The sequence below is a fragment of the Sapajus apella genome, unplaced genomic scaffold, assembly GCF_009761245.1.
Source record: "Sapajus apella isolate SASKATOON/1434 unplaced genomic scaffold, GSC_monkey_1.0 scaffold166, whole genome shotgun sequence".
Taxonomy (NCBI): Eukaryota; Metazoa; Chordata; class Mammalia; order Primates; family Cebidae; genus Sapajus; species Sapajus apella.
Window position 1 is genome coordinate 13742 of NW_022437106.1, and position 10295 is coordinate 24036.

The following is a 10295-nucleotide window of genomic DNA, read 5'->3' on the forward strand; positions in this document are numbered from 1 at the left end:
TGTATCGTTAGTAGAGACGGGGTTTCACCATGTTGGCCAGGCTGGTCTAGACCTCCTGACCTCAGGTGATCTGCCCGTCTTGATCTCCCACAGTGCTGGGATTACAGACGTGAGCCCCTGAGCCAGGCCTTGATCTCTTAGTTAGAAACTAAATTTGCTGGAGTAACAGGCTTTTATTTTTCTTTTATCATGCAGGACAGAGATGAGTAAAGTCTCCGTGATCCTCTTCAGGGTGGACACAGCCCCCTTTTTAAGTATTTAAGATTTTTTTTTTTTTTTTTTTTTGAGACGGAGTTTCGCTCTTGTTACCCAGGCTGGAGTGCAATGGCGCGATCTCGGCTCACCGCAACCTCCGCCTCCTGGGTTCAGGCAATTCTCCTGCCTCAGCCTCCTGAGTAGCTGGGATTACAGGCACGCACCACCATGCCCAGCTAATTTTTTGTAGTTTTAGTAGAGACGGGGTTTCACTATGTTGACCAGGATGGTCTCGATCTTTTGACCTCGTGACCCACCCGCCTCGGCCTCCCAAAGTGCTGGGATTACAGGCGTGAGCCACTGTGCCCAGCCCAGTATTTAAGATCTTAAGGAATATACAAAGATATTGATTACAACATTATTACCAGGAAATATGATTATCAATTAGAACTGTAGGCTTCTCCTCAAAAGCTAAGACTATTTTCATATTGAGATAATTCGGCAGGACTGATTTCAGAAGACACAGATCACAAGGACCCCCTGAAAAAACAGGATGTGGTAAAGAAGCCAGGCCCAAACCTGCCAAAACCTCTGATCATCCTTACTGCTCCTTATATGCTAATTAATTCTCGTGCTAAAAGACACTACCACCAGTGCCTTGACAGTGACAAATGTCATGGTGACGTCTGTAAGTGTAAATGGTCTGAAATGGGAAACAGTCCTCAGTTCGGGGAATCCCCCACCCGCTTCCTAGAAAACTCCTGAGTAACTGAATGAATAACTATTGATAACCTTCAAGTCACATTTAACAGTAAGCAGCCTTCCAAATGTAACCCAGCCAATGCTATATCATAAGATGTTTGTTACTTATTCTCTTTTCTGTTCTTTTTTTCCTCCACATGGGGTCATTTAAATAGAGTGGTCACCAATTCACTAATAATTGATTAATTTCACATTCTGCCCCCTGGAGGCTGCCTGCAAGATTAATGAACTTGTTTTGATTCTAAAGAACAAAGACCCTGGCCAGACGCTGCGGCTCACACCTGTAATCCCAGCACTTTGGGAGGCCAGGGTGGGAGGATTGCCTGAGCTCAGGAGTTCGAGACCAGCGGGGGCAACACAGAGAAACCCCATCTCTGCTAAGATACAAAAAATTAGCCTGGTGTGGCAGCGTGCATCTGTAGTCCCAGCTGCTCGGGAGGCTGAGGCAGGAGAATTGCAAGAACCCAGGAGGCGGAGGTTGCAGTGAGCTGAGATTGCCTCACTGCACTCCAGTCTGGGCAACAGAGCAAGACTCTGTCTCAAACAAACAAAGAAAACCAAATCCCCCCCACCTCGCTACAAAAAACAAAAACAAAACAAAAAAACCAGCAAGATCCTGAGGTAACTCGACCTCCTTGATGATGTCCAGAAGTTTGATTGGTAAAGAGACACAAGCAGCTTTGACCATGGGGGAATCTTACCTCCCAACCTACCCACCTTACTAAGGGCCAAATTGAATAAATCTTTCTCTGCTCCTAAGTGCTCATGAGTCAGTGTTTGGCTTACAGTATATCAGATACTCAGTATCTACCCTTTGGGGTTCTTGTGACTCAATGGTGACATTCCGTCTCCAACTAAAGAATCTTATCATAAATTCCTCAAATGACTGATGTACTGACCAGTGTGTAACCTGCAGACACTAAATAGGATGCTGATTTCTTTTAAGGTGAGCTTAAGTCTGAAGTTCAACCGATTGTCTGGTATATAGTTCTTTTTCGTTTTTGAGACGACGTCACGCCCTTGTCACCCAGGCTGGAGAGCAATGGCGAGACCTTGGCTCACTGTAACCTCTGATTCCCTGGTTCAAGCAATTCTCCTGCCTTAGCCTCCCTAGTAGCTGGGATTACAGGCACGTACCACCACGCCCAGCTAATTTTTGTATTTTTAGTAGAGATGGGGGTTTTACCCCATGTTGGCCAAGCTGGTCTTGATCTCCTGACCTCATGATCCACCCTCCTTGGCCTCCTGAAGTGCTGGGATTACAGGCGTAAGTCACCACTCCTGGCCACATGTAGACATTCTTAACCTGTCTGATGTCATCTGTAGCCCATGATGGTAACTTCTATATTGTACCCTCTAAGGAAAGGAGTCCCCTCTTTTTTTTTTTTTTTTTTTAAGTTAGTGTTTTTGAGACAGTCTTGCTCTTGAAACCCAGGCTGGAGTGCAATAGCGCGATCTTGGCTCACTGCAACTTTCGCCTCCCGGGTTCAAGCGATTCTCCTACCTCAGCCTCCCAAGTAGCTGAAACTGCAGGCATGTGCCACCATGCCTGGCTAATTTTTTTTTTTTTTTGTATTTTTATTAGAGATGGGGTTTCACCATATTGGTCAGGCTGGTCTCAAACTCCTGACCTCAGGTGATCCACCCTCTCTGTCTCCCAAAGTGCTGGGATTACAGGCATGGGCCACTTCACCCAGCTCCCCCTCCCTTCTTTTAAACTTTCCTATAAAAACCTTGTGACAGGCTCCAAAATAACCCCAACTCTGTTGGTGTGTCTTCCTGGGTCGATCCTCACATCTGGCTTCCAATAAACCTTTATCAAATTATTTCCGCCTCAACAGGCTTAATTTCAGTGGACACTCTGGATTGCTTAATAAATGGTGCTGGCACAACTGGCTATCCATCTGGAAGAAAACTGAGTCCTTTTTCACACCATATGCAAAAATAAATTCCAGCTGGCTCAAAGCTTCAATGTAAAAAATTAAAATCTTAGAAGAAATCCAGAAGACATGTACAAAACAGAAATTAGGAAAATCCTTATAATTAAAAGAGAGAATGCAGAGACCATCAACAAAAACAGATCTATTACATAAAATCTGAAATATGTGTATGGGAAAAGATATAAATAGACAACTAAAACCTGGGGAACGTAACAGATTTGAATAAATGCACACAGCAAAGAGATGATGCCCTACAACATACAAAGAGCACTTAAAATCAATGAGAACACAATGAAAAGGTGGGCAGAGGGATGATTTTGGCCAATCCAAATGGCCAAGAAGCCTATGTAAAAATGCTCAAATTACCAGTAGTCAGAGAAACAAAAATTAAATTACTTTACACCTAATTGATTAGCAAAAAATTAAAAATGCAAGTGACCATTGAACAATGTGGGGGTTAGTGGTGCCAACCTCTCAGTTAAAAATCTGCAAAAAAGCCAGGCAAGGTGGCTCATGTCTGTAATCCCAACACTTTGGGAGGCCAAGGTGGACAGATCGCTTGAGGTCAGGGGTTTGAGACCAGCCTGGCCAACATGGTCAAACCCCATCTCTCCTAAAAGTACAAAAATTAGCCCAGTGTGTGGTGCACACCTGTAATACCAGCTTGAACCCGGGAGACCAAGGTTGCAGTGAGCCAAAATTGCGCCACTGCACTCCAGCCTGGGCAACTCGGTCTCAAAAAGAAAAAAAATTCTGCATATGACTTTTTATTTTTATTTTTTTAATAGACTGGGTCTCACTATGTTGTACAGGCTGGTCTTGAACTCCTGGGCTCAAGCAATCCTCCTGCTTCAGCCTCCCAAAGAGTTAGAATTACAGGCATAAGCCACCGTGCCCAGCCTTTTTTTCTTTTCTTTCTTTTTTTGGCAGGGATGGGGGGAGAAGGAGCCAATGCAACAGCTAGTAGTCTTTATTGGAAAGAAGAAACTTTATAGCACATTTTGAGTAATTTAGTGCAGGCGCTCAGTGCACCAGCTGGTGGGGCATCAGCTTGTAATGGGTTCCACGGCTGGGGTATTGCTGGGTCTTGCCTTTGTGCCGCCCAAATCAGAGGACAGTACTGCTGTCCTCTACACAGATTGAGCCCACTATTTACTTGTTGCTGATGGAGAGGACTAAATTAGTCTTCTTTTGTTCCTGAAGCTGCCTTTAGGGTAGTATATTGTAGGGGTCAGACCCTTCCTTGCAGCCATCATGATCTCCCTCTCCAACCCAGTTGCCTGCTCGTCATCAGTAGGAACACCACCTCCAGATGCCGTGGAGCACACTGCGACCACACCACTGGGACCTCAAGCCCTCAGAGCCTGCGCTGCCAGCGCTCCAGCTCCGGGAAGTAACCTTGAACCCATCATGTTTGCAGGCCTTTTTCTTTTTTCTTTTTTTTTTTTTGAGACAGAGCCTCACTCTGTTGCCCAGGCTGAAGTGTAGTGGCATGATCTGGGCTCACCACAACATCCGCCTCCCGGGTTCAAACGATTCTCCTGCCTCAGCCTCCCTAGTAGGTAGGACAACAGGCACCCGCCACCATGCCTGGCTAAGTTTTGTATTTTTAGTAGAGACGGGGTTTCACTATGTTGGCCAGGCTGGTCTCCAACTCCTGACCTTGTGATCTGCCTGCCTCAGCCTCCCAAAGTGCTGTAATCCCCCAAAGGGATTACAGGTGTGAGCCACCATGCCTGGCCTTTTTTTTTTTTTTTTTTTTTTTTTCCCGAGACGGAGTCTCACTCTGTCACCCAGGCTAGAGTGCAGTGGTGTGATCTCGGCACACTGCAACCTCCGCCTCCTGGATTCAGGTGATTCTCCTGCTTCAGACTCTTGAGTAGCTGGGATTACAGGCACGCACCACCATGCCAGCTAATTTTTGTATTTTAGTGGAGATGGGGTTTCACCATGTTGGTCAGGCTGGTCTCAAACTCCTGACCTTGTGATCTGCCTGCCTTGGCCTCCCAAAGTGCTGGGATTACAGGTGTGAGCCACCGTGCCTGGCCTCTTTTTTTTTTAATATAGAAGTGCATATAACTTTTGACTCCTCAAACTTAAGTCTACTGTTGATCAGGAGCCTTACCGATAACATAAACAGTGGAGGAACACATATTTTGTATGCTATTATATAATATATATTATATATGTATTATTATATTATATATTATATGTGTTATACAATGTATTCTTACAATAAAGTAAGCTAGAGGAAAGAAAACATTATTAACAAAATCATAAGGAAGGGAAAATACATTTACTGTTCATTTAGGGGAACTGGGTCATCATAAAGGTCTTCAGCTTTATCATCTTCAGGTTGAGTAGGATGGGGAAGAGGAGGGGGAGTGGTGGGTTTTGGCTGTCTCAGGGGTGGCAGAGGCAGGAGGGGAGGCAGGAGAGGCAGGTACACTCGATGTAACTTTTATTCAAAAAAATAGCCAGGCGAGGCGGTTCACGCCTGTAATCCCAGCACTTTGGGAGGCTGAGGCGGGTGGATCACTTGAGGTCAGGAGTTTGAGACCAGACTGGCCAACATGGTGAAACCCCATCTCTACTAAAAATAAAAAAATTATGGGAAACAGTGCAGCTTATTAAAAAAAAAAATACAAAAATTAGTTGGGTGTGGTGATGGGCACCTGTAATACCAGCTACTCAGGAGACTGAGGCAGGAGAATCACATGAATCCTGGAGGCAGAGGTTGCAGTGAGCCAAGATTGAGCCATTGCACTCCAGCCTGGGTGACAGAGTGAGACTTCATCTCAAAAAAATTAAATTAATAAATAAAATAAATTTTAGGGGCCCTCTAGTGGCTGCACATCTTTTTCCTCCACTCTGACAGGTACCCCAAAAGCACCTCTATAACAAAGAGAAACTTGGTCCCGGATGCCACAAATCAACATTGTTACAGTGATTTAAAGAGACTTGGCCTAATGATGAAAGGTCCCCATTTAAATCTCCCTGGTTTGTGCATCCCTGTAAAGAATCAATCATCAGAAAAAGAAAAAAAAAAAAAAAAGAATCAATCATCAGATTGCTCAGATCCCGCCATCTCAGTCAGTCTCAAATACTGTATTTGTGTATGTCTGGGCTGCTAGTGAAGATGTCTGGAGTGTTCAAAAGAATCAATCTAGACTTATAATACGTCAAATTAACAATGCTTAAATGCTTAAGGAAAATTGATTTTCAGAGTTATATTAATTAAATAGATTGGGCAATAAAGTTCCAAAACTAATAAGTATTCCTCTCCATGCACAGAAATATCTTGAATAAAGCAACTATTAAAAAATCTATTGTGCCAGATGCCATTACACTCCAGCCTGGGTGACAGTTCGAGACTCTGACTCAAAAAAAAAAAAAAAAAATATATATATATATATATATATATATATACACACACACACATACATACATATATGAAATGAAAACTGAGAAATCTAAAAATACCTAATTCATTAAAATACTGAAGCCATTACTTTTTTTTTTTTTTTTTTTTAAATACAGAGTCTTGATCTTGTTGCCTAGGCTGGAGTACAGTGGTGCAATCTTGGTTCACTGCAATCTTCGCCTCCTCGGTTCAAGCGATTCTCCTGCCCGCCTTGGCTTCCCAAACTGCTGGGATTATAGGCATGAGCCTGACCCAAATCCCCCCTTTTTATAAGGACGTGAGACATAGTGGATTAGGAACCACCCCAATGACCTCATTTTAACTTGATCACCTCTGTGAAGTCTCATCTCCAAATAAAGCCACACCCGGAGGTGCTGGGAGTTAGGACTTCGACATGGGAATTTCAGAGGGACACAGTTCAACCCCTAACAGAGACTGAAAACAGAGGCATTGGACATGGACCCTGAAAGCCAATCTTCAGGATGGGACTTAGAACTGGATCCCCCACCAGACAGCAACCTCCACCTCTTGAGTTCAAGTGGTTCTCATCCCTCAGCCTCCCAGCAGCTGCGTTTACAGGCACCTGCCACTATGCCTGGCTAATTTTTGTATTTTCAGTAGAGATGGGGTTTTGTCATATTGGCCAGGCTGGTCTCGAACTCCTGACCTTGTGATCCACCTGCCTCAGTCTCTCAAAGTGCAGGGATTACAGGCATGAGCCACTGTACCTCGCTGGGGTGCCCAGGATTTTGAAACCACACATGCTCCCGCCTAGGCACAGAAACCCTTAGCCCCTAACCACAGCAAACACGGAAGCCAGCCCCTTGTCCTGGCTCTCTCAGGCCATTTTTGCAACTGCTCGAGGGGCCTGCCCTGCTCCCCCCAGAGACCTCAATCATGTATGCGACTCAGCCAACACTCTCAGGTTCTTGAGTGTATGTAGCATCATCAGCCAGTAGGGTTGGTTCCTTCTGAGCTTGGAGGGAAGGCTCTCAACATGTGGACCAAATTTTGGATGCAGTGGAGAGGCGGTCCATCTTCCTCTGCAGGCAGCCATAACAGATGCTAACAGAGCCTTGTAAGTTTTGAGGGAGGAGTCAGAAAGCTCAAGTTGGTGGAAATTTTGGACTTGTTTTATTTTATTATTTTTTTGGGATAGGGTCTGGCTCTGTCACCCAGGCTGGAGTCCAGTGGTAGGATCCTGGCCCACTACAGCCTCAAACTTCTGGCCTCAAGTGATCCTCCCACCTCAGTCTCCTGAGTAGCTGGGACTACAGGTGGGTGCCACCATGCCCAGCTAATTTTTGTATTTTTTTGTAGAGAGCAGGCTTAGTCATGTTGCCCAGGTTGATCTCAAACTCCCGGGCTCAAGTAGTCCTCCTGCTTCAGCCTCCCAAAGTGCTGGGACTACAGGTGTAAGCCACCGCGCCCAGCTGGATTTACTGCATGAGACCAGAGGGCCCGCCTCTGACCACGTTCTCTTCTTAGGTTTGTGTGGACCAGAGAGCACTCATCATAGAGGAGACTGGAACGCAAGAGGAGAGGACAGTCATCTCCCCCTCTATCCTCTGCAGTGCATGACAGCCAGCCTCTGTCCTTGCCACACTGGTGCCTGCACCATAAGCCCACTGTAGAAATGGCCGCGGTGGGAGACACGCAGGCTATGAGCAGGCCCGTCAGCACAGGATTCCTCACAAAGCTGGTCCTGCCGGGCGCAGTGGTGGCTCATGGCACTTTGGGAGGCTGAAGTGGGTGGACCACGAGGTCAGGAGTTTGAGACCACCCTGACCAACATGGTGAAACCCTGTCTCTACTAAAAAAAAACACAAAGCTGGTCCTAAGCCTAGTTCTGCGGCCAAAGAACATCCAACTTGTCAAAGGCAGACACTGAGGGTGAGCCCTGACGTGGTGTCATCCCTCCCAGAGATCATCGGCCAGAAATGTCACGGCAAGTTGATTACACTGGACTCCTTTCCCTCTGGAGGGGTCAGCGATTCACACTTACCAGACTTCACCCCTCAGTCAGGACGTGGGTTTGCCTTCCTTGTCCACAGTGTCCATACCACCACCACAATCTGAAGGGCTGCGAAAGGCCTGACTGACCAACAGCATTCCCCCAGAACACATCTTTAGATGGAGGAACACACTTCCTAGGGAAGCAAGCGCAATGGCGTGTTTGCCCATGGGATCTGCTGTTATAACCGTGCTGTCGGAAACTGCTCGCCTCGCAGAACCAGGGCACTGCCCACTGAAGCCCAGCTAAAGCATCAGCTCACTCTGCAGGACTGGGGTGCTGTCCCCCTGGATTTTTTTTTTTTTTTTTGAGACAAAGTCTCGCTCTGTTACCCAAGCTGGAGTGAAGTGGTGTGATCTCAGCTCACTGCAGCCTCTGCCTCCCAGGTTCAAGCAATTCTCCTGCCTCAGCCTCTAGAGTAGCCAGCACTACAGGCGCATGCCACCACACCAGGATAATTTTTTGTATTTTAAGTAGAGATAGAGTTTCACTGTGTTAACCAGGCTGGTCTTGATCTCCTAACCTTGTGATCTGCCTGTCTCGACCTCCCAGAGTGCGGGGATTACAAGCGTGAGCCACTGCGCCCGGCCGCCTGGACTTAATACATACACTGAGCCAGTGATGCCCCAGGGAGAACCAAGGTGTGGAAGCTGGGCAGGCCCTTCTCAACTCCTTGCAGAACTTGTGCTCCTGCCCACTGGGACTGAGACCTGGCAGAGCAGAGGCCCCTGTTTCCAGGACAGAAAGCACATCTACCAGGGGACGCGTAAGGAACGCAGAAACTGAGGCTACAACTATGACCCAGTCGCTTTGGGCTCCTAGGACTAGTAGATAGGCAGGCAAGAAGAAAAAAATTTGTAAATTGATGAGGTTTCCTGACCTTGATCACCCTGAGATGTGAGTTGCTGATACATGCTGTGGGCAAACAGGGGTCTATCTGGACGTCAGGGCAGTCCCTGAGGCATCTCTTGGTGCCTCTGTGCCCGTTGGTAGCTGCAGGTGCCCCTCTTGGGCAACCATCTCTCGGCCTCATCTCTGATTTCAGCTGCGGATGGGGTGGACGACTCCCTGTGGGTTCTGACTGCCAGCATGTCTTCACTTTCTACCCTGGGCTCTTCCAACACAGCAGATGGGTGAAAGCTGGCATCAACAGTGCTTGGAAGTTGGGGGATGAGGATTAGCACATCCAGGGTCAACTCTCCACCGGGGAGGCATTGTGCGCATGCACTAGACTCCACCCCTCCCACTGGGAGTGGCCAATTCAGGGAGGCATTTGTATACCTCTCAGGTCATCTCAGGCAGAATCATACCCCAGTTCCCTGTAACAGTGACCTCAGCAATACACTCTTGTATGCCACTCTCTTTAGCCCCTAATCCCTGCCCCTTGGATCACCTCCCAAATAAACTCCCTGCCCAGAAAATTGTCCCAGGCTCTGCTTTTAGGGGTGACCAAGTCAAGATACTTCAGAATCTGCTTCTTCTCCTTCATCCTCCATCCAGATCTCTGCCTACCCAGTTGTCCAAACTGGATACCCAAGCATATTCTTTTTTTTTTTTTTTTTGAGACAGAGTTTCACTCTTGTTGCCCAGGCTGGGGTGCAATGGTACAATCTTGGCTCACTGCAACCTCCACCTCCTGGGTCCAAGTGATCGTCCTGCCTCAGCCTCCCAAGTAGCTGGGATTACAGGTACCCACCACCACGCCTGCCTAATTTTTGTATTTTTAGTAGAGACAGGGTTTTGCCATGTTGGCCAGGCTGGTCTCGAACTCCTGACGTCAGGTGATCCACCCACCTTGGCCAAGTGCTGGGATGCAACAGCCTCTTAACTCTTTTTCCCCACCATCAGTCCTGTCTGCTCCGGCCCAGCCTCTGTCCTACAGCCTGTGATGCACTCAAATGCAGACGTGCTCCCAGGACTTGCCCTTGGCTGACCAACTGTCTCAGCGTTCAGACATGTG

General features: G+C 47.1%; 1 pseudogene; it reads right to left on the reverse strand.

Annotated features, from left to right (window-relative positions):
* Window positions 1-3834: 3834 nt before the first annotated feature.
* On the reverse strand, window positions 3835-4354 carry LOC116542320 (annotated as a pseudogene).
* Between the last annotated feature and the right edge of the window lie 5941 nt (window positions 4355-10295).